At 43.5% G+C, this 25,527-nt stretch overlaps 1 protein-coding gene across 2 annotated transcripts in view; it reads right to left on the reverse strand.

Moving 5' to 3' along the window:
- LOC120535929 (opioid-binding protein/cell adhesion molecule homolog) overlaps positions 1 to 25,527 on the reverse strand; it is a 2,184,266-nt gene that overhangs the window by 902,743 nt on the left and 1,255,996 nt on the right. The gene's annotated exons all lie outside the window — the stretch shown is intronic.

Raw genomic sequence — 25,527 nt, forward strand, 5'->3', positions numbered from 1 at the left:
AACCTAGTAGCGAAAAATATGGAAGAAACCTTGGGAAAGGCAGTTCAAACTTTCCAGGTACTTTGGGCATGCAGTGGGTGTCAAAAAAAAGGGGGGTATATACAAAACAATACACAGAACGCAGAAATCCTCAATACAGTATAATAGTAAAATAAAAATGTTACAAGTACAGAGAAGAACTTAACAGTAGATGATATCACATAATATGATTTGGATTTCGATTTGGAATTGTTCAGAGTCCTGGAGACCTAAAGCTGCCTCCCCCTATTGGCCATTCCACTAGCCGAGTCAACACTGGGCAAGCCAATCCAATGAAAGGACCCCTCTATCCAACGATTCCTATGATCCTCCATCAGAGATGACTTTACTTTAGGCAGGCAAAACAACTTGACAGGTGGGCAAAAGTGGACAACTGAATAGGTATGGGTTAGTAACAAATAACGTTACCTGCCTTTTCCTTTTCAGCTGCACACCTGATGAATGCTATACAGCTGAAAAGTCATCTCTTTATATATATATAGTTACAGATTGGTTGGCACCACACCAACTTGAAAGGTTTCTTATCTGTTTGAATAGATGTGATAAAGAAGGAATATGGATGGACGGACATCTCGACTGGGTTGGTTAATGGTACCTTCCCCTTGTTGGGAGGCCATTATGAGGGAAAGACATAGGGAGACTGCCTACTGGGGGGCTATGTGATCCCCCACTTCACTGGGTGGCGGTACCTCTCTGGTATACCTCCCATTTGGACATCTACAGGGCTGCACAAGAGTTGTACTTTTGGAGCAGGCCCCCTTCGATCAGAGGGGTTCCACTGGACCTGCAAATGATTAGAAGTGGCAATCCTGTTCCAATGAAAGTAGTCCAGAGTTCAGTTTAAAAAGCAGTCGCTCTGCTTCATAAGCTTCATTTAGAGTCAGAAGGAAGTGAACAAAAGTTAGAGGAGAGTGGAGATGGAAAAGGAAATAAAAGGAATTGTGATGGTGATTTAGCAGGTGACGAAAGCCTTTGAACCCGAGACTGCGAGATTTGAATGTGTTTGGGGTGTTGGTGTAGATTACTGTATATATTTATAATATATATAGAATATATTTATATATACATATACATCCACATATATATATATATATATATATATATATATATATATATATATATATATATATATATATATATATATATACATATATATATATATATATTGTGGAGCCGGCCGGGCGCCAGGAGGACGTGAGGAGGGCTTGTGCCTCCTCCAGACCGCGAGGCGTCCGTCTTGGTTCTGTTGGGGGCCACGGGTTGAGGGCATGGAAGCCCTTCCTGTAGGGGCCCGTGGTCACCGCCAGGCGCCCGATGCGGTTTATCCCGTGCGGTTGCCGGTCGGGGCTGGAGCCCGCCGGACGCTTGAGGACCGGAGGAGGCGAGTGCCTCCTCCAGACAGAGTGGGGCGTCCGTCCTGGTTAGGCAGGGGCCTCGGGTACAGGGCTTGAAGCCCAGCCCTGTAGGGACCCGTGGCCACCGCCAGGCGCGCCCGGTGCCTAATTATCCGGGAGCCCGGCACTTCCGCCACACCAGGAAGTGCCGGGGCTTTGTGTGGCACCCGGAGAGCTGCCAGGAAGACAGCCGACACTTCCGCCACGCTGGGGCGTGGCTAAGGACGGAACACCCGGGGCTCATCCGGGAGCCTTATTTAGGCCGCCTCCCTCCAGTCATTGGTGGAAGTCGGGAGGAAGCGGACTGAGCTGGAGAGCGAGGACAGGAGGGCCAGGAAGCAAGGCACAGAACTGTGTGGCCTGGACTTGGGGAAATCAGTGCTGGAGGCACTGGGGTTGTGTGAGTGCACGTGACTTTTATATTGTATAATATTGTAAATAAACGGTGTGATGGGTGAAAACATGTTGTCCGTCTGTCTGTGCTGGGGCCAGCGTTCACAATATATATATATATATATATATATATATATATATATATATATATATATATATATATATACTAAAAAGGCAAAGCCCTCACTGACTCACTCACTCACATATACTGTATATATGCCAGCAACACTCATGACAATGACAACACAATTACAATGTCAATCATGTTACGTTATTTTCAAAATGTTTCCTTTTCTTTTTCATTACTTCTTTAACACACTACTTCTCCGCTGCGAAGCGCGGGTATTCTGCTAGTATGTATATATATATTCTCATATGGTATAGTGGGTCCTCAGCTAAGCTAAGCAGCTAGTCCATTTTAAATAAATAAATAAATAATAGCCGACTTGATCTCTGTGGGTGGGTGTGCTCATGAGGCTGTGAAAGGTTGGTGGGGTGACAGAACGTGAGGGTGTGTTCTGATTAAGGGGCTGCACCCACAGAGACATTTAAGGGAGAGCCAGCATGAGAAAAGGGGGAAGATCTGCAGAAGGAAAACAAAGTTGTTGGGGGTTAAAAGAAATGAACGAAGAGAGAGGCTGGAGCAAAAGAGTGCCTGTGCGAGCAAGTGAGAGAAAGACAGAAAGTAGACAGCTGGGATGAGAGCCCCTGCCGGGGGAATGTACGATCAACTGTTTTAATAAAAGTACTGTTTCACTTTTGCATCTTCCCCTTGTCTTGTGTAAGTGTCTTCATTTACCTGACTCATCCCTTGGTTGCGTTAGTAGCGAAGACAGGTTCAAGAGGTCCCTTAGAGGGAACAGGAAGAATGGAGCTAATCCACACAGTGACAGTGCATTGTGGGACTTCCTCGCTTAGCTGCAGCTAATCCTGTCATCTCCTTCTTTCCTCGCAAATCTTGCTGACAAGACTACTGTGGCCTCATGTATAAACAGTGTGTACGCACAAAAATGTTGGGTAAGAACATTTCCACGTTCAAATCATGACATATAAAATCTAAACTTGACATAAAGCCACGCACAATTCCACGGTACCTCATACTCTGGCGTTCGCAAGTTCTCCGCTCGGTTTTGCACACTGGCAGCACCTAGCGTCAAAGCAGTGCTACTGTTCCTGTGTGGTTATCCTTTCTTTTTCAGATCCACATCCCTGATGCGGCTTTATAAATACACTGAAATAAACCGCATATTGTTTATTATTTTAATGCATCTGATTTTATATAACCAGTAACAATATAATGGTCCACGAAATGGTCAAACTATTCTAAATACAATAGCTGCTTTAGCGTTGTTACTTCCACTGCACCTTCTTCTTCTTCTCTCAGCTGCTCTCGTTAGGGGTTGCCACATCAGACCATCTTTTTCCATATTACTCTCACTGCACCAGTATTTATATCACTGTATCTGAGTGGGGAATCAAAGATCTACAGAATCTGAGAAAGAGAATTACCGGTATACATCATCAAGCACATGATGCCTCAGCCATGCTGTCTATTAAACTGCTTTCACACGACAAACATTTCAAAGCCTTTCCTGTACGGACCTCACGGTTCAAATAGAGTTTCATCCCAAGAACTATAAACACACTCAATCAACTGCTCTTTGTAGAACTGTTTGTACTTATAAGTAGAATTATCTCACTGTATACTTGCACTACAGTTATAATATTACACAACCTGAGCCACTTTATAAAACGCGTATTTACATATGATGACAATATCATTTTTAAGAAGAAATGCAGCAAAATATCTTGATTATATTATACAGATAAACTTTAACTTCATTTAAATAATTTATATTGGAGCCAATCCCAGCCAACACAGGGTGCAAGGCAGGAAACAAACCCCGGGTAGGGCGGCAGCCCACCGAAGTAATCTATATTGTTAATTAAACATGCCAGGACATGGTGTCGCAGTGCTAGCTAGGAGCTTGCGCTCCGTTCACATATTGTTCCTGCCTCGTGCTGTAATCTTGCTTGTGCTGGCACAACACTAGAAGGATAGATGGATAGAATAATTAAACACGTACTACAAAGATATATCAATATTCCTTAAAAGTTTTGAAGAATCGTCATTGTAAGCTTACAGATGGCTTAACGTCTATTACAGAGCTGATTGTGTGGCAATTGGGTAGTTGGTGAAAGAAAAGTAAGGACAGGAATTGGAGGTTAGTACTTTTGAAAGAGACAGTACTGCTGCAATAAAGTATTTAATTGAAGATCGCACATGGTGCAGCAAGCATCCTGCGTGAGACATGAACAATCACTGCACCACTGTATTCCCATGTTTAATAACGTGCTTTAACTCCTATCATCATGAAAATGGTATCACGTATACATTTCAGTATTTTAATTATTCAAAGAGCTGTAATATCATAAATGTAATGGATTCTGTGTCCTGTCGGAGGAAGAGAAAGCCCCTTTAAGAAGCACGTAGTGATTCACACACATATAGCACATAGTAGATCAAATACAAAACAAAGCATTTAGCGTGGGATTTGAGAAACTAGTAAATTAAACGATTTTAAGATGAAGTTTATGATGTTCTACTTTAAAGACAAAACAAACTACGTGATTAAAGTGGATATTTTGAGATTAAAATTGACATTTCGTGCTTTTTTCCCACTGTGTGCCTTTATTTTTCTCCGTACACTAATAAGTTTTCATATGACACTCAGACGGTGGGCTACAACTTGCCTTTGCACGACGACTTTGATATGTGACTTCTTGTTTATTTTGGGCACTGTGTGACTTTGGGAACTTGAGCTTTCAAGTTTCTCCGACACTCTGTCACTTGATCCACTTCCTTTTGTTGATTATGTCACTGTTTAAAACAATATATAGTACGTGTATCCTTGCCTCCATTTGGTATTCACTGAAATTCTTATATTTTCCCCCGCGCTTTTCCCATTGTCTTTTTACAGATGGCTGAGAATAAGGGCTATTTATATTGATTTGCATTTTCAAAGAGGAGTAATTCTGGGAGGAGTTGGGGTTGGTCAGCAGGCGCGTGCACGTGCATTAATTTTCACGCTGACCAGGATTTATGTAGTGGAAGAACATGGAAGTTTGCCTACGCACATATTTATGCATCTGGATTCTTTTGTGCGTACGCACTTTCCTGCTTTTGTGCATACGCCATGTTATAGTGTGAGTTCTACGCATGGCGTTATACATGAGGCCCCTGGCGAGGACATTTTTGCTCGGCCCTTCAGGTCCAGCTGCCATTAAACCCCGGGTCTCCCAGAATGAGGCATCATTCTGGTCAGAGCAGCTTGCCAGATGGAGGTCCAGTAAGAACAATGAACTTGTAACAGTCTTTGTTTGAATTTACATTGAAGGGACACATGCCATCAAGGATTATTTCCATATTTTTTTTTTTTTTTGTGTCTGGGTGAATAAAAATTGCTTTTCCATAGACTTGAGCTGTCATTCCTGCACCTTGCCTATATATATATATATATATATATATATATATATATATATATATATATATATACTCAGTAAAAAAAGAAATGTCCCTTTTTCAGGACTGTGTATTTCAGCAATAATGTTTTAAAAATCCAAATAACTTTACAGATCTTCATTGTAAAGGGTTTAAACAATGTTTTCCATGCATGTTCAATTAACCATAATTAATTAATTAACATGCACCTGTGGAATGGTCGTTAAGACCTTAACAGCTTACAGAAAGTAGGCATTTAAGGTCACAGTTCTAAAACGCAGGACACTAAAGAGACTTGTCTACCGACTGTGAAAAACACCCAAAGAAAGATGCCCAGGGTCCCTGCTCATCTGCGTGAACGTGCATTAGGCATGCTGCAGGGAGGCATGAGGACTGCTGATGTGACTAGGGCAATAAATTGCCATGCCCGCACTGTGAGACGCCTAAGACAGCGCTACAGGGAGACAGGAAGGACAGCTGATCATCCTCGCAGTGGAAGACCACGTGTAACAACACCTGCACAGGATCGGTACATCCGAATATCACACCTGTGTGACAGGTACAGGATGGCCACAACAACTGCCCGAGTCACACCAGGAACACACAATCCCTCCATCAGTGCTCAGACTGTCCGCAATAGGCTGAGAGAGGCTGGACTGAGGGCTTGTAGGCCTGTTGTAAGGCAGGTCCTTACCAGACATCACTAGCAACAACGCCGCCTATGGGCACAAACCCACCTTCGCTGGACCAGACAGGAGTGGCAAAAAGTGCTCTTCACTGATGAGTCACGGTTTTGTCTCACCAGGGGTGATGGACAGATTTGTGTTTATCGTCGAAGGAATGAGCATTACACCGAGGCCTGTACCCTGGAGCGGGATCGATCTGGATCAATGGCTAGGGCCATTCCCCCCAGAAATGTCCAGAAACTTGCAGGTGCCTTGGTGGAAGAGTGGGGTAACATCTCACAGCAAGAACTGACAAATCTGGTCCAGTCCATGAGGAGGAGATGCATTGCAGTACTTCAAGCAGCTGGTGGCCACACCAGATACTGACTGGTACTTTTGATTTTGAGCCTCCCTTCATTCAGGGACACATTGTGAAACATTTTTAGTTTATGTCTTATGGTGCTGACTCTTTTAGTGTTCATACAAATATTTACACATTAAGTTTACTGAAAGTAAAAACAGTTGAAAGTCAGAGGACGTTTCTTTTTTTGCTGAGTATATATATATATATATATATATATATATATATATATATATATATATTGTGGTCCCGGCTGGGGCTGGAGCCCGGCGGGGCGCAGGAGGACGAGAGGAGGGCTTGTGCCTCCTCCACACCGCGAGGGGGCGTCCGTCCTGGTTCTGTTGGGAGCCACGGGTCGAGGGCATGGAAGCCCTACCCTGTAGGGGCCCTTGGCCACCGCCAGGTGGCGTCCCGATGCCGGTTTATCCCGTGCAGTCGCTGGCCGGAGCTGGAGCCCGGCCGGGACGCCTTGGAGGACGTGAGGAGGGCTTGTGCCTCCTCCACACCGCGAGGGGGCGTCCGTCCTGGTTCTGTTGGGGACCACGGGTGGAGGGCTTGGAAGCCCAGCCCTGTAGGGGCCCGTGGTCACCGCCAGGCGGCGCCCCGATGCCGGTGTATCCCGTACGGTCCTCGGCTGGGGCTGGAGCCCGGCCGGGACGCCTTGGAGGGCCAGAGGAGGGCGAGTGCCTCCTCCAGACAGAGTGGGGGCGTCCGTCCTGGTTAGGCAGGGGGCCTCGGGTACAGGGCATGGAAGCCCAGCCCTGTAGGCACCCGTGGCCACCGCCAGGCGGTGCCCCTGTGCCTAATTACCCCGGGAGCCTGGCACTTCCGCCACACCAGGAAGTGCCGGGGGGAAGACTTTGTGTGGCGCCCAGAGAGCTCCGAGGAAGGCAGCCGACACTTCCGCCACGCTGGGGCGTGGCTAGAGAGCAGATGCCGGAAACACCTGGAGCTCATCCGGGGGCGTTATATAAGGGGCCGCCTCCCTCCAGTCATTGGTGGAAGTCGGGAGGAAGCAGACTGAACTGGAGAGAGAGGACGGGAGGCGGCCAGGAAGGCACAAGAGACTGTGGGCCTGGACTTGGGGAGATCGGTGCAAGAAGGCACTGGGGGTGCACATGAGAGACCATTGTACATATTGTATATAATAAATGGTGTGTGGTGACAAAATGATGTCCATCTGTCTGTGCCGGGGCCAGCGTTCACTATATATATATATATATATATATATATATATATATATATATATATATATATATAAAAGACACACACATATATATATATGTACATGCTCACAAAATTTTTAGCCCTGATTTAATAATAATAATAATACATTTCTGGTGTACTCTGTTCCTGGCCTGAGTTGCTGTAAACAGCCTAAGGAAGTGACAATACATATTTGTGAGTGGTTGCCATGCCAAGTCTGCTGGCACACACTCTGGTATTAATTGCAGTACCTTTAGTGCATCTTATTTTCAAAGCCCCAGCTGTGATAAACTCAGCTTCTTAAAGAGATGTTTTACGGTTTAACCTTCAAGCCTTCTCCGCCTTTTTAACAGGGCCTGTCAAGTCAAGGTTAATGTTAATGTGTTTGGCTGTCGCTTTATTGCTGCTGATATAATGTGGCATAATGCTGGTAAAAGAAAACCCAAGAAAGAATTGCTTTGAGGGAACACGAAAGGAATGTTCGAATGGCACAGAAGATTGTTGAAGATTTCTATGCTGCATACCTCAGTTTATGGCAAAAACTTATGTATATAATTATATATTATTAAGATATACAGTTATAATATTCGATATATACTGGGTAGCATGAATGTGCAGTGCTTAGGTCTGCTGCCTGATAGCTCTTGAATTTTATGTTCAAGGATGGACTGGGATTTAAAAATGGCCCCTGACTTTTGTCACGACTTGCTCACCACTGTCAGCTGGACACCAGCCACCTCTTTCCACATAACATGCCATTTTTAATTTTTAAGTAAAGTCATGCAGTAAAGTGACTGGGTAACACTTTAGCTTAGGTACTGCAAAAATGTCTCTAGTACTCATTTACTGTTATGCAACGAGACCTTAACATTGGCTTCTTTTGGTGTTCATAACATAAAGCCTCAGTAAAGTGGCTATTCATCTCTGTGCATTGCGGCAGTTGATATTCAGGAAAAATTGCTTATAAATATAAAGGATTCATAAGTCTTGTTTTGAAGTATGCAATATCAAGAAACATAAGCCTCACTTACACCATCTCTGAACGTTCCAGAGTGAAGTTATTTTAGTAGGCCACATTGCACAGATGAATGCACACTCTACTGATGCTTTGTAAGTGTTGTGAACACCAGGAGCAGCCTTTGTTAAGGTCTTGTTAAATAATAGTAAAAATAACAGATGCACTTTTGTATTGCCTAAATGAAAGAGTTACCGGCGTCTGACATAAAACCACAGGCTGTCCAGAGGCCACCCTCCTTCATGTCTCCATTGTTCACCTGTCTCTCTGCAGCTCTGTTGCTCTTCAGATGATGCACTTAACTGAACTTTGTCATAACGTGTCCTAACTAGACCTAACTAAACTTCATTTTAATGCTTTCTTCCAGATGCTAACTCCACTACATAGATCATTGGCCACAAGTAATAAAATCAGTGAGGTTTTCTAACTGTGCCGTAACCCTGTTTAACACCAGTCCAGGCCGAGCTTAGCAGAGGAGGGCCCAGCCATTCTCCATGCAAGCCCTGGCGGTAGCTACAGGCCCCAGCAGGGTTGACCTTCCATGTGCCAAACCCGTGACACTGTAACAACCCAGGGAGCCTGCCCTCTGTAGTGTCCGGGGGTGGTATTGCCCCGTGTAAGCTCCTTCTCCTAGACATTCCGTTATGGAGGCATCCTGGCTGTTTGTTACAGTATATATATATATATATATATATATATATATATATATATATATATATATAGTGGACTGTGCCCGCAGTTTATCCCGGCCAAGTCCCCCAAGCCGCCAGATGGAGCCCTCCCTGCAGTATGGAGGTGCCCCTAAGACCAGCAGGGAGCCATGGACTATGTAGTTTTTATCCTCAGCCCTGCTGGATATCACAGGGGCCGCAAGAGGGAGCTGCAGGGAGGACCAAAGACTTATTTGTACACTATGACCCGGAAGTTCGTCATAGGAAGAGCGACGGACTTCCGGGATGAAAAAAAGTACTTTTACCTGACCCGGAAGCGATACAAGATCACATGGACTGGGGACTGGGAACACTTCCGGGTCAGGGAATATAAAAGGACTGAGGGAACTCCCAGACGGCGAGCTGAGCTGGGTGGTAGGAGGGCAACGCGTCTGGGAGTGGAGGATTATTGATTGGTTATTGAGTATTGATTTATGAATAGTGTGGAGTGGAGGGTGCTTAGTGCACGTAATTATTATAATAAAAAGAATTATTGTGGCACTTTTACCAGGTGTTTGGAGTGGTACCTGAGGGTTCAAGGGAGCACTACTGCCCCCTACTGCGACAATATATATATATAAAAATATATGGATTTAGTAAAGGGTGCAATCTCTAATCAACTGCTTCCAAGGGACTATGTGCCCCCTGCTGGAAATAATGCAAATGAAAAAAAAAAAACACAAGGTAAAAAAAAAACATGAGTCTGGGAAGGGATGATGGCAGAGGGATAGCTGGAGACTCTGAACTGGAAAGTGTGAATGTGTGTGTGTAAGCTTGTCAGAGATGGGCCAGCATGCTGTCCGGCATTACTTCATTCCTTGCATACAGTGCCGACATATAAGGTTTTATAAAAGATGGATGGATCAAACAAATCCTAAGGATAAGTAGTAAATGCCAAGCAGCATCAATAATAAAAAAACCCCTCTTTGAAAAAAAAACAAAATAATAAACACACAGAAGCTCATTGCAGTTTTAATGTTTCAATAAAAACAGCTCATCTTCACTTCTGGGAATGTCATCTTTTATCTCATAATCAAAAGCAAGTAGGTTTTAATAAATCTGTTATTGACAGTGGCTTGGGAAGAGCGGCTCATTGGGCAAAACAACAGATCTGGAAAAGGGCTGAAAATTATGAAATGGATTGTTTCACTGAGACACCGCACTGAAGAAGAAGCCGCACGCCTTTCTATTCACAGGCGGCTGAAGTAGACCAGGCAGTCTTTGCGGCACTCTTAACTGCAACTTTATTTTATATGGAGCTTTTCTAGAGCGGATATCATCCCAAAGTGCTTCACACATTTAATGGTTTCTGTGTTTCTACACGTATAGAATCAGAGTCAGATAAGGAAACTTGATGGACGTTCATCCAGCAAGCCTTATGCATTATAAGTACAACCTCTCAGAGACTGGGCGGAGGGGCATACTGCCCAAATACTATCAACCACACGACTGTACTGTTTATTTAATGCATAAAATATTCTCAATCCTACTTATTCCAAATTAACATCACGGGTTGGTCAGAGTCTATTCTGGTAGGTCTGGGCACAAAGCAGAAAACAGCCTTAGGCAAGATGCCAATGTTCTCCTTCACCCACCCACTCTCACATGAGACCAATTAACATAACCTGACTGTCTATGGCAGCATAAGTGCAGGACCCCATCCACAGCTGGGCAATAAGTCACACACTTTTGGTATGTGGGAAGAAAACCGGAGTACACACATATATTCTCAAATTAACTGGTCAGTCTCTTCTAGAAACAACATGCAAAGCAAGAAACAGCAGTGGAGAGGTCACCGGCCTTTAATGGGGGAGCACCTTCATCAGTACTCACACGGGGCCAATTTGGACTCACCAGTTAACCTAACCTGACTGCCTTATGTAGCATAAATGTAAGATTCAATTTACAGTTGGGTAATACGTTTCACACCAGAGCACATACAGTACATACATTCTGACATTCACTTCTTCTTTTTCATCCTTTTCATCTTTTTCCACTTCTATGTGGGTGGATGTGCTTGACCAACCTTCTCCTGCACCTCCTCCTCAGTCAAGCCGCTTTCCTTCAGATCTTCTTTTACTTTATCCATTCACCTTCGCTTTGGCCTCCCTCACTTTCTCTTCCCTGTACTTCCAATCCCATTGCTCTTTTGCCCACATAGTCATTGTCACGTCTAATCACAGGTCTATACCACTTCTGCCTGATTTTCTGTACTTTCTCAGATATCTCTCCCACTTTTGCTGCACCTCTAATTGTCTCATTTCTTATTACGTTCTCATTTCTACCACATCTAACTTCTTCTCCTGTGCTCCCTTTACTGTCTGAACTCCACAAATTATTGCTGGTTTTACCACTGTTTTAAACCGTCGCCTTTAGCCTTCACCTTAATGCTTCGATCACACAATACTCCTGATACTTTCTTCCAATTGTTTCATCCACACTGCACTCTGTGGTTTATCTCTGTATCTTGGAATATCACTAATCCTAGATATTTAAACTTATCCACTCTTTTCAGTAGCTCTCACAGCAGGCGGACTTCTGAATTGTGATCATTGTCAAGCTTCATACTGTAATGGAGTATAGGAAGTCAAAGAGTGGCATAGCCTTTGTTAATTTCTTCTACTTTTAATGTTGAATTTAATGAATCTGTTTTCCCTCCCTTGTATAGTTTAAATGTAATTAGTAAACACACTTATTAGGCAGTGCAATTTTCTATCCTGTAAAGCGTTAGGCTGGTAACATCACTTCAAGAGAGGCCTTTATGAACATGAGGACTTTCGGTCATTAAATCAACCTTTTATCCCATTTGCAATTGTGTCTTTCACATAAAATGTGTCTCTTTAAAATATATGAAACAAAATGAAGAAAGTGGACTGGAACAAAAGCCTGCAGCTATTGTGGTCCTCCAGTTTAGCAGTCGTGAACTCACAATTGGAACAAGACATGCCTTTGTAACACACACGACCCCAAGTTCACATTTTCCAAGAGTGCGTAGTGATTCATATATGGGGAGAACATGCAAACTCCACATGGGGTGGGATTAGATAGATAGATAGATAGATGTGAAAGGCACTATATGATAGATAGATAGATGTGAAAGGCACTATATGATAGATAGATAGATAGATGTGAAAGGCACTATATGATAGATAGATAGATAGATAGATAGATAGATAGATAGATAGATAGATAGATAGATAGATACCTTATTAATCCCAAACGGAAATTCGCATACTCCAGCAGCAGCATACTGATAAAAAACAATATTAAATTAAAGAGTGATAAAAATGCAGGTATAACAGACAATAACTTTCTATAATATTAACGTTTACCCCCCGGATGGAATAGAAGAGTCTCAAAGTGTGTTGGAGGAACGATCTCCTCAGTCTGTCAGTGGAGCAGGACGGTGACAGCAGTCTGTCGCTCAAGCTGCTCCTCTGTCTGGAGATGATCCTGTTATATATACTGTTAGAACTGTTAGAAATGAGGATGTTGAATTTGTGAGGCAGCAACTGCGTTACCATATAACCACCAGTATTATTTAATAGGTTATCCATTAACAAAGAGTTTATGAAATTAAACATGAAGTATGGCAACGGCAAGACAAGATCAAATTGTACTATTAGGATCTAAACCCAAAACTCTGAAGCTAGGAGGAAGTTGAGCTTCATGGTTAATATGGTGTAAAATTGTCTTAGACGAGCCTCCCCACAATTCACCGGCTGCCTGTTTATCAAAGATGAGGCAGATGCAGAGTCACAGAGGGGATGTGAAGCACCTGAGATCCCATCAGTACAGCTAAACAGTTTTGGAGTACCTACTAAAAAAAGAAATGCAGACAGCATCCCTCAAGACAAAGTGCAATAGTGTTTCTAAAACGGGCTTCTTTCAAAATGATATACTTTGAATAATTCATTTTGAAGGTGGAGTATTAAATCACATTGAGAGTGGGAAGCCTCATGAGACAAGACAAAATATAGCCCTTGTCTGCTTCTTGCACATCCATTTTTTGCATGATGATAAATTCATATTTCCAAAATGACAGAATTCCCTTTTTTTTCAATAAAATGTCACCTCTATAAGTGTACTTTTACAAATGTCAAGCACCATTCTACTTCTCCACTATTCAACTTTCAGAACTCTAGTGCCCCATCCTGCACCTTTTCCTGCCCCATTGCCAGGATAAGCATCAGCTACCCATAACCCACAAGTGAAGAAATGCATAGATATGTGGGCTCTGTGCAAACCTTTGTCATGCATGTGCATCAGACAAATACCTTCGAGGTTTATCAGAGGTAAGAAATACCATCCCGGGGTGAGAGGGGGCACAGTCGCTAACATAGCTGTCTCTTATGCCACCCAGAGCAGCAAGAAAATGCCACTGAGGGCAAATGACTCCACCACTAATAGCTAGAGGACTATAACAGAACAGAATGGCATCTCATATCGGACCCTAACTGTGAACAACGTGGAGCTCCCAAAGACGACCCTCTTGATTTCCATTAAAGATGTCACAAAGGCTCCTCTTTAGTTTATTTTAAATTTCCTGTGTATACGCCATCAAGCACTGCCTTTGTTTGAATTTATTTATGTTTAGATTTAGATTCAGATTCAATTACGTTTAGATTATTTCTAGAAGTTTTGTGTCACCTTCCAAAGATTCATACCTCAAAATAGCTCAGAATGAAAAGAGATGACTCAAAGTTTTAAATGCTGCTTCCAGTCATGGACTAACTGTAATGAAGACTTTTCATTGGCCTCCCGGATAATGCTGGATTATCTTCAAAGTACTGTTTGTGATTTAAGTAATAAATCATAGCACACTGGACTATTTCTCATTGTTTATGCCAACTGTCAATATCTATTCACTTGTTTCTAACTCTTGGCCATTGCTCCTTCAGGTTTGGGACTCCCTCCATTTTCCCATGCAGATGACACTTTGCTCCATCTTGTATTTTTAGTTCTGCTTGTAACATTCGTCTCTATTGAACTCCTCCATACTAAGCACGCTGATCCTGAGTCTGATTATCTCCTCTTACGGTCAACGTACTTTACGTATTTAATGATGCAGATCCTTTGAAGTTTGTCTCCTTGTAATTTATCGCTTATTGAATAATTGTAGTGGTGACATTGTGGCACATTGCTTAGCACATCTTTCTTATCAATCTTGTTTCAAATCATGTGCTTGGTCATTTGTGTGGCTGTTTTGGCTTTTTTTAGTCGTCTGACAATTCTAAGGTAAGACAGCTTGTGTGTTGGGTCCTGCATTGCACCCAGTGCTATATGGATATGCCTTGGCTCCACTCCCTGCAACCCTGACGCAGGTTTGAGAATGTCAGAATTTGAATAATCGCATCTCTTTGCACTGTCCCCTTGCAGCTTTGTAAATTTAACGTTTTGTCATTTTACAATGCAATACAATTTATTTTTGTATAGCCCAAAAATCACACAAGTGCCGCAATGGGCTTTAACAGGCATTGCCTTTTGACAGCCCCCCAGCCTTGACTCTCGAAGATGACAAGGAAAACTCCCCAAAAAAAACCCTTTAAGGGAAAAAAAATGGAACAAACCTTGGGAAAGGCAGTTCAAAGAGAGACCCCTTTCCAGGTAGGTTGGGCGTGCAGTGGGTGTCAAAAAAAAAAGCGGGGTAAATACAATACACAGAACAGAACATAAATAATCCTCAATACAATATAATAGAAATGCAATGGAAATATTACAAGTATTTTGCATGATCTAAAATAAAAATAGATCACTAGAACAATTTTGATAAGAAACAGGCCATTGATCCCAACAACACATGCTAATTTCTTCAAAATAAAATCCAAAATAACAGCATTATCCAGGCAGCATTAGCCTTCTTTGAAATAAAGAACACTTAAGCTATCATAACATTTTATGACTTTCTTTGTCAAAATCCTCTCTTACTTAATCTCATTTATCTATGTTCGCAAGACACAGTCATGTAGTGTGACATCTTCAGTGTCTCACCACAAATGTTATGTATTGGTTGAAAGTTTTTTTTCTGCATTTTATGTTTTACTAGAGAAAAACCTACAGAAAATGAATGATCTCTTACTCCTGAGCCTTCTCAGCTCACTTATATTGCCAAATTGTGTGCTCCAAACAATGATTAAAATAAACGGGGTTTATGTAGAGCAACGTTTTACAGTTTGGCTAAAAATAAGTTTGTTTTCAACATGAAAAAATGAAACTTCGCAGTGATCACATTAGTGATCCAGCATTCTTAAATAGTGCTCTTCACAAAAAGATTGATCAAAGAATGTAAAAGCATTGCTTGCATGATGATGGATGTTTTGAGTATTTGATGATCTTATTGTTTGTCGGCATGCATTTCTCTCTTGTTCTTGTTCGTGCATTCTACATCCTGGACTTTCTCTTGCATGCCTATGAGCCATCATATTTGTTTAATGCTTGATTGCTTTATACTTGTTCTTCATCACTTAGGTGCCATTTGGAATTTACTTGACGCTCAGAAGACTTTGTTGTACTTCTTCATCTTCATGCCATTACTCTGGTTAGCTCTTTTACTTGTGATCACTTTGCTGTAAACACATTCGTGCAGGTTACTTTGCTATCTTTTATGTCCATTTTAATAACAAAGGTCCATTTTAGTTAATAAATAAATACAATGAATTCAAAAACATGATGTTTTTAGAAGGTGCTGATGATATTTTTGATTGCATGCATGCAGTCATCCATGCTTGTCATTCTCTGTATCCTGCACTTCACACTCTAAAACTGCTCTTCTTTTCCTTTCAGCCATGCCACTTCATTTCACAATCAATTTCCTGTAATTGTCACGTCCACAGGTCACTTGACCAAGGTTGCCGGTGCTTCAGGTTTTTTGAATTTCCAGAACATATCAGGTCATAATATTTTGATTAAGGCCAAGATCAAGGTTCTAGGCCCAATAGTTTGCAAGCAATTATGCTATGTATGTGCAGTTAGAAATTTATATATATATATATATATATATATATATATATATATATATATATATATATATATTGTGACGTGTCTTGCCATTGCATGGGCTATAGGGAAGGGAAGGGAAGCAGTGTTGGGGTGGAGTCTTGGGGGAACCCTGTTTGTAAGGGCTTGGGGCACCTCCCTAGAGAGAGATGAGTGACAGGGATCCGGGTTAATTAATGGGGCGTGATAAAAAGGGGTGGTGTGGCCGGAAGGGGGAGTTGCAGAGACTGGAGAAAGTGAGGAGAACAGCATAAGGTGTAAAGAAGGGAAGTAACTGTTTTAAGGACAAAGGTGATTAGTCTTTGTTATTTTGGAGGTGTCCCGTGACCCAGACAACGGGCGGTTGTAGGGCACCGTTTATATCGCGCATATTGAATAAAAAGCCAGTCGGCATTTGGAAGACTTCCCCGGACAAGCGGCTCCTGAGTGTGTTTATTCGACGGGACGTCACATTGGTGATCAGAAGTGGGATTTGGTTATTAGACAAACGGAGTCGCGACAGTGTGGAAATGAAACGAAGCAGCAGTCAAAGTCCGGGTGAGAGTGTATTTAAAGAAGCGTTCACGCCGCATATAAGTTCGCCTAGGCAGTTAGCACTCATGGAGGAGGGCAGGTTTTCAGCCCGCATGAAGCAAGAGGGCGACTTAGAGCCTCCTTCGGAACAGTTTGCATTTATGAGGCTGAATGCTGTTGAGCCTGCAGAGCGACCCCATTTTATGGAAGACGCTCAATTTAATGCGAGGCCGGACGGAGCGATAGAAACGAAAGAATTGCAGCGCTTCCCGAGTGTGTTGGCGTGGACCGAATTCAAACAGCGCTTCCTTTATTTAGCAAATACGCACGGATGGACGGAGGATTATGGAGCAGGGCAGTTATTGGCACACGTAGATGGAGAGGCAATAAACGTGTTGGCTGAAGGATTGCGCGAAGGGCGCCGTGGCTACACAGAACTGTTACGCTGCATGGACAACACGTGGCTGAGGGCGGCTAGGGAGGCGGTGCATGTGAGTGATGAAATAAAGACACAACGGATGGGTGGGACTGTATTAAAGATTGGCAGATTTGATGGAACTGGGTCTTGGGAAGCATACAACACCCGTTTTCGCATGATTGCCAGGGCAAATGGCTGGAGTTTGGAGGACCAAGCTGTGCAGCTGGCTGCAGCATTGGATGGTGATGCATTGGTGGTTCTGACGGATGTGCCAGAAGATGAGCTGTTAAATGCCCATGCTTTGGAAATTGCATTGGAGCGACGGTTTGGCCATATAGAAGCTGTGACTACAATAAGACAACAGCTGGAGCAGAGGGTTCGCAGGACAACTGAGGCCCTGGGGCATTTGCAGCAGATGTACAGTCTCTGGTGCGACGGGTTATCCCCATTTTGACAGATCCGTGCAGGCAGAGTTGGCTAAGGAGGCATTTCTGCGGGTTTGAGCCCACCATATCTCCGACAGCAGGTCCGTTTTGCTAAGCCTGAGACCTTGGAACAAGCTTTGTCCGCAGCCCAGGAGGCAGAACAAATACTTAAAGAGGGTTACAGCCAAGTACCTCTTCCATCAGCAGAGTCGACCAAGGTGAGGAGACCAGAAGCTATCCACCAAACTAAGGCCATAGATGTAGAACAAAGTATGAGGCAGTGGCTCCAGTGACTACCGTACAGAAGTTCAGGAATCCTTCACGCCTAATGCGCCCACCCCGCTGCTGGTACTGTGGACAACATGGACACTTGCAACGTGACTGCCCCAGTAGGGCTAAACAAGAGGACTCCCAAGTAAGCATTGTACCGGGAAACGAAATGGGACCAGTGTAGGAGGGACAACGCTGGCCCCAAGAACAGTCCCTGTTGGTCAGCTGGGTGAGGGAGATTACTGTCACCTTTCAGTTTTGATTGGCGGCCATGTATGCAAGGCACTGGTGGATACAGGGTCAACTGCATCTATTATCCATCCTGACATGTTGGATGTGGCGGTCCTATGTGCAGCCAATTCTACTAAGTTGATGACAGCTACAGGTGAGATGACCCCATGTTAGGCAGAGCACAAGTAGACATTTGTATTGCTGAGAAGCAGTGGGTGCAGGATGTCTGGGTGGCTAATATCAACAACTCCTGTATCTTGGGACTTGATTTCTTACAAGCAGTTGGAGCGAATAGAGCTTCAGATGGGGACTCGGTATCTTCAAGGCATTGGGACACTCCCCTTGTTAGGGCACCAGCAAGGCAGAAGGGAACCACCAGTGGTGGCTCCCAAGAAGAACATGTGCCTATTTTTACTAACATCACTCAACCCGTACCAGTAATGAAGGTTGTCAGCACTGTTTGGAATGCCAACAGGAAAGGGTTAACACACAAGCAACAGCGCCAGCTCTGGCAGTTATTACATGACTTTAGGGACCGTTTTGCTACCTCTGCAGATGATGTTGGCCAGACTTCTCTTGTGCAGCATGACATCAATACTGGGAGTGCTTTCCTATCAAACAGCGCCCCGCCGTATGCCACTAGCTAAACAGACAGCAGCTGAGAACATTCTGCAGGAAATGAGACAGGCCGGGATTATCGAACCCTCTGAGTCTCCCTGGGTCTCTCCTGTGGTCCTTGTTCCCAAGAAGGATGGCAAGTGGCGATTTTGTGTTGATTATCGGCGGTAAATGCTGTAACCATCAAGGACTCCTATCCGTTGCCTCGCATTGATGAGTCCCTGGATTTGGTGGCAGGATCAGCCTGGTTTTCATCACTAGACCTGCGCAGTGGCTACTGGCAGGTGCCGCTAACACCTGAAGCTCGACCTAAGACTGCATTCTCTACAGGAAAGGGACTCTGGCAGTTCCGAGTTATGCCTTTTGGTCTTTGCAATGCTCCAGCTACCTTTGAACGGTTAATGGATAAAGTATTGGCAGGTATGTCTGGTACTCAATGCCTTGTCTACTTGGATGATTTACTGGTTCATGGCAAGACATTCCAGGAGGCTCTGGAGTCCTTGAGGGAGGTTCTGCAGAAGCTTCGTGTGGCCAACCTTAAACTTCATCCTGATAAGTGCCACCTTCTCCGGAGAGAAGTGTCATTTCTGGGTCACCGTGTGAGTCAAAGAGGTGTCACCACAGAGAAAGATAAGGTGTCTGTTGTGCAAGAGTGGCCAGAGCCACAGGATCGAAGGCAGATTCGTGAATTTCTTGGACTGGCCTCTTACTATAGGCGATTTGTACCTGAATTTGCCACTATTGCTGCACCCTTGCATCGTTTATTGAGCCCAGATGAAGCATTCCAGTGGGGAGGACCAACAAGCCGCCTTTTGTAAATTGAAAGAAGCCCTTTGCGGTGCACCGATCTTGGCTCCACCCAATATTGACCTGCCATTTCTCCTTGACACCGATGCCAGTGATGTGGGCTTAGGGGCTGTGCTGTCACAGCGGCACCCAGAGGGAGAGCGTGTGGTGGCTTACTATAGCCGTGCTCTCAGAAAAGCTGAGAGGAATTATTGTGTAACTCGGAGGGAGCTCCTCGCCCTGGTAGAATCTGTTCGTCACTTCAAGCACTACCTGTGTGGTCTCTCTTTGTGGTCCGCACTGATCATGCTGCTCTCCAGTGGTTACTGTCTTTTCGAGAACCTGAGGGTCAGATTGCTCGTTGGTTGGAGGAGCTTCAGACTTACCACTTTCAAGTAGAGCATCGACCTGGTGAGAAACACAAAAATGCAGATGCTCTGTCTCGACGACCCTGCGCAGATCAGGGATGTGCCTATTGTGAGAAAAGGGGCGTCAAGATCAAAGCTGTGAGGATCCTGATAAGGTTCAGTGCCAAGCTCTTTCAGTGCCAGGTTGTACCCAAGAATGGCGAGTTAGTCAGGAATGTGACCCTGAGGTCAAGAAGGTTCTCCACTGGAAAGAGGAACAGCATCGTCCCTGCTGGGAGGAAGTGGCACTGGAATCACCTGCAGTTAAGGGTCTTTGGTCCCAGTGGGACAGCTTGGTTGTGGACGAGGGGGTATTGAAGCGACAATGGAAGGACCCTGCAACTGGAGAAGGGAGGTGGCAGATCGTTGTACCACAACAGCTGCGTGAAGAGATCCTGAAGAACATGCATGGAACGCTTGGAGTTGGTCATTTTGGAGTCACCAAGACCTTAAGGCGGGTGAGGCAGGCGTTTATTGGGGACAGTGCAGGCGCGATGTAGAGGACTACTGCCGCAAGTGTGATTTATGCACAGCCAGGAAAGGACCCCAAGGAAGGTCTACTGCCCCACTACAACAGTATCAGGTAGGGGCTCCAATGGAACGGGTGGCAATTGACATTCTTGGGCCATTTCCTGCTCAGCTATGGGGAATCGGTTTGTTTTAGTCGCAGTGGACTATTTTACCAAGTGGCCCGAGGCCTATGCACTACCTAATCAAGAAGCTGAGACTGTTGCTGAAGCTCTCATTACAGGATTCTTTAGTCGGTTTGGGATGCCTGTCGAACTGCATTCAGACCAAGGGAGAAACTTTGAAAGCCAGGTCTTTCAAAAAGTATGTGAGAGACTTGGCATCCAGAAAACCCGAACCACCCCTACACCCCAGAGTGATGGGCTAGCCGAGCGGTTTATCCAGACTCTGACCACACAGCTGGCTCTTACCACCTCTAAAGATCAAAAGGACTGGGACCAACAGCTGGCTCTGGTTCTGATGGCCTGCCGATCTGCTGTGCAGGAATCCTCTGGATGCACCCCTGCTTTATTAATGCTAGGACGAGAGCTGCGAACACCGTCTGCACTTGTATATGGTGTTCCCCCTGACACCCCAGCTGAACCTCCAGGCCCTGACTATGCTCGCAGGTTGCAGGATCGATTGGAGGTGGCACATAACTTTGCAAGGTGCCGGATAAGAGTAGCAGCAGAAAAACAGAAGCGCCACTATGACATTCGGGTTCGGGGGCAGCCTTTTCAAGCAGGTGATCAAGTTTGGGTGTATGGCCCAAAAAGACAGAAGGGACGCTCTCCAAAGCTGGATAGTCCTTGGGTGGGACCCTGTCAAGTATTGGAACGGGTGGGGGAGGTTGTTTACTGGGTCCAGTTACCACCTCCGGGCAGGAGAGTGTTTTGCATCAGGACCGTCTGGCCAGTTACAGAGGTTGTGCTCCTTCACAACCTGCACCCATGACTGCCACAACACCTTCTACAAATCCTGGCTCGGATGTTACACCACTTGCCCGGCCTGACTCCACTAACAGACGCCCACGCCGGCGAAGACAGCTGCCAAGACATCTGCATGATTATGTGCTTCCTCGGGGACGAGGAGCTGAGGAGGGGGCAGTGTGACGTGTCTTGCCATTGCATGGGCTATAGGGAAGGGAAGGGAAGCAGTGTTGGGGTGGAGTCTTGGGGGAACCCTGTTTGTAAGGGCTTGGGGCACCTCCCTAGAGAGAGATGAGTGACAGGGATCCGGGTTAATTAATGGGGCGTGATAAAAGGGGTGGTGTGGCCGGAAGGGGGAGTTGCAGAGACTGGAGAAAGTGAGGAGAACAGCATAAGGTGTAAAGAAGGGAAGTAACTGTTTTTAAGGACAAAGGTGATTAGTCTTTGTTATTTTGGAGGTGTCCCCGTGACCCAGACAACGGGCGGTTGTAGGGCACCGTTTATATCGCGGCATATTGAATAAAAAGCCAGTCGGCATTTGGAAGACTTCCCCGGACAAGCGGCTCCTGAGTGTGTTTATTCGACGGGACGTCACAATATATATATATATATATACTAGCAAAATACCCACGCCTCGCAGCGGAGAAGAAGTATGTTAAAGAAGTAATGAAAAAGAAAAGGAAACATTTTAATAATAACATAACATGATTGACATTGTCATGAGTGTTACTGTCATATATATGCCTGCCTGAATAAGCCACCCTTGCTTCGCTCTTACTTTTTTACTGTTCATTTAATCATGGCTTGGTTTGAGTCTACATATACATACTGTATCTTCATATCTATATACATATATACATATCTATATACATCATATATACACACACATACATACATACACACACACAAATTATATATATGTGTGTGTGTATGTATGTATGTATGTGTGTGTATATATATATATATATATATATATATATATATATATATATATATATATATATATATATACACACACATACATACAAACATACACACAGGTATATATATGTGTATATATATATATGTATGTGTCTATACGTGTGTGTATAGCTTTGGTCACTGAGTGCAAGGGAAAAAAAATATAGTTTATAAGTTATTAAATAGTAAAACATTAACGTTTTAAGAAGTACAGGTACATTGAGCACTACTGGAGTGGTTGCGGGTAAACTACATTTTAAAGACTGTGTAACACAACAGGTAAGTAGTACTAACAGCAGCTAAAATGTATATGGATCATATCTCGGTAATAGATCACTTTTGAAAGGCGCTACACGACGGCTGTGGTATACAAATTACATTCTCTATGTGAAAGTCCAAATTTCTGCCTCTGGTAATGTGCCTTACCGGCATTACCAGCAATTAAAGAAAATTATTTTTGTGTCCTCTGCAGTGTTAAGAGAGAAAGGCTTTGGTTTGGGATAAAAGTAAAAAAGGTGTAAAGAAAGGAAAGTTGCCTTTTTCTTTTCTATAGTATAGAGAGAGGTCTTCACTGACGATATGAGCGTCTTTTGGGGACAGTCGCGGTGGGTCTTGCGTAGACTGGTGAGACGTCCCTGCCATTAATCGGCTGTGATGGCACTGTCAGTCCTCCACTCGTGTGCGTGTCTTCATAATCCGAGCTGACAACCTCATAATCGTATACGTGCAAAAGAAAGTGCGAATCGCCTTAATATTAGTTTGCCACGGTGTAGAAAAGGGGTCTCATGTTTGCACTTGTCTGGGCTATAGCTCAGGGGGAGGATGAAAAAAATTAAAAGTACTCACTTTGACTTAAGGCAGAAGCGCAGTCAGCGTCTCAAAGGCTGGCACAGCTATGCGCGCTAGCCGGCTGCTCGACTTTTGCTGGGCAGGAGACCCACGATATCAAAAGTCTCCACGCTCTTTGGAGGTCATTCATATATATATATATATATATATATATATATAGCAAAATACCCACGCCTCGCAGCGGAGAAGAAGTATGTTAAAGAAGTAATGAAAAAGAAAAGGAAACATTTTAATAATAACATAACATGATTGACATTGTTATGAGTGTTACTGTCATATATATGCCTGCCTGAATAAGCCACCCTCGCTTCGCTCTTACTTTTTTACCATTCATTTAATCATGGCCAGTGGCAGAAAAATTATAAAATGGAAGGAGGATTACACTGAGTATGGCTTTACCAAAACAATTATTGATGGCGAATCGATTATTCATAAAGCTTGAATTGATGATCTGTTTTTCTGTGTTAACCTCATATTTTTTCATACTTCTTCTCAAACCAAGGGGGTGCGAGGGTAAAATTAATCGGGAAGCGCTGATCAATGTAATCGGTGTACCAAGAAATCATGCATTGACAAAAGCTCCCCTTTGCTTGTAATGCAAAGTGTGATTAAATGCATTATTTTTTAACACATTATGGAACACATGCATCACAGCTTCTCAGCTGTGCTTGTGCTAAGAAAAGGAAACATTTTAAAAATAACGTAACACGATTGTCAATGTAACCTTTTGTAAGTAGAGCCTGGAGGATTCAGTGTGGAGAAACTCTAGAGACAGCGTGTGTATTAACTTGTGGATTTTTCTGTGAGTATTTGGTGGCAGTGTGACAAAGTTGCTTCGGAAGACGGTGTTAGCCACGGAGCTCAGCTCAGAGAGAAATGAGGTGAATGGGAGGGGAGATGATGACGTGACTCCTCCACCCGCCTTAAATGTCAATCCCCCACAAACACAGTCTCTTGGAATTTGCATAAGCACAGCCTTTGACCAGCAATTTGAACTTAGTTAGAAAGTGATCAAAACTGTCGTTTATACCCTGCGTCTTCTCATTAAACTTGTATCCCGCATTAGCCGTGGGCATGACAAACGCCAGCGGCAGCCTGTCTATGAACTTAATTTAAACTTTAGGTTTGCACTGTGCTTTGTTTCCAAAGTAGCTGCAGGCATGAATATGCTTGTACAGTATGTGTCACTCGCTCGCTTATTATTGTTTCGCTGCCTTCTCAATTGTATAATGCATGTTTTCTTCAGCGCTTTTTGGAGCTCTTCCTTGTTTTCTATGCATTGCGTTGAGAGTCAGTTCACGTGATTACGTGGGAGGCGTGATGATGTCACACGAAACTCCGCCCCCCATGGCCATAGAGCTCAACAACATTACATTATATGGAGAAAAATAGGTTCCAGTTATGACCATTACGCATAGAATTTCGAAATGAAACCTGCCCAACTTTTGTAAGTAAGGAATGAGCCTGCCAAATTTCAGCCTTCTACCTACACAGGAAGTTGGAGAATTAGTGATGAGTCAGTGAGTGAGTGAGTGAGTGAGGGCTTTGCTTCTTATTAGTATATATATATATATATATATATATATATATATATATACAGTATACAGTATATAGTCAGTTAGCTATTATTATATAGTATAATATATAGTATACTATATACTGTATAGTTTTTGTTAATTGTGTTATTATTAATATTTCATGTCCTTATGTTATTTCTGTTGGTTTTGTTTGTAATTCTATAATTTTTTCCAGTCATGTTAAACATTCTGCTGTTCTGTGTGGATGGGAGCAATCTTGGCATTGTTGCTCATAAGTCTTCCCTCTGGCGATGTAAATGAGCTGAGAAGGCTCAGGAGCAGGAGGTGATTTAATTTCTATGAAGTTTCATAGTGCTGCTTTCTGTGTGGATTTACTGGTTTTTTATATTTTTTTCCTTCTGATTAAAAATTTGGATTTTTGGATATTATTTTGGGATTTGTTTGCTTAGGATTGTCTTTCAAGGTTATTATTTGTTCCTCTTTTTGCTCTGTTCAGCTTTGTTTTGTATTTTTCTATTTATGTTACATAAATCATTTTTTTATTATTATTCCTCTTTGCCATCTTTTTGTCTAAACCTGGATTTTATGGTTACCCTCCTCTTTCTGGTGGTTTTTAATATATTTTAATTCAGTCATTTTCTAACATGTTTAGTCCTGAACAGGGTCTCGGGGTGCTGGAGCATATTCAAGCTAGCATTGGGCGTGAGGCAGGAACAAAACCAGGAGAGGGCGCCAGCATATTTTGAGTGTTTGTGTTATTTTTTCAGCTCTTTGTTTAGGAGGGCTGTCCTAACT

This window comes from Polypterus senegalus, chromosome 9 (assembly GCF_016835505.1).
Source record: "Polypterus senegalus isolate Bchr_013 chromosome 9, ASM1683550v1, whole genome shotgun sequence".
Taxonomy (NCBI): Eukaryota; Metazoa; Chordata; class Cladistia; order Polypteriformes; family Polypteridae; genus Polypterus; species Polypterus senegalus.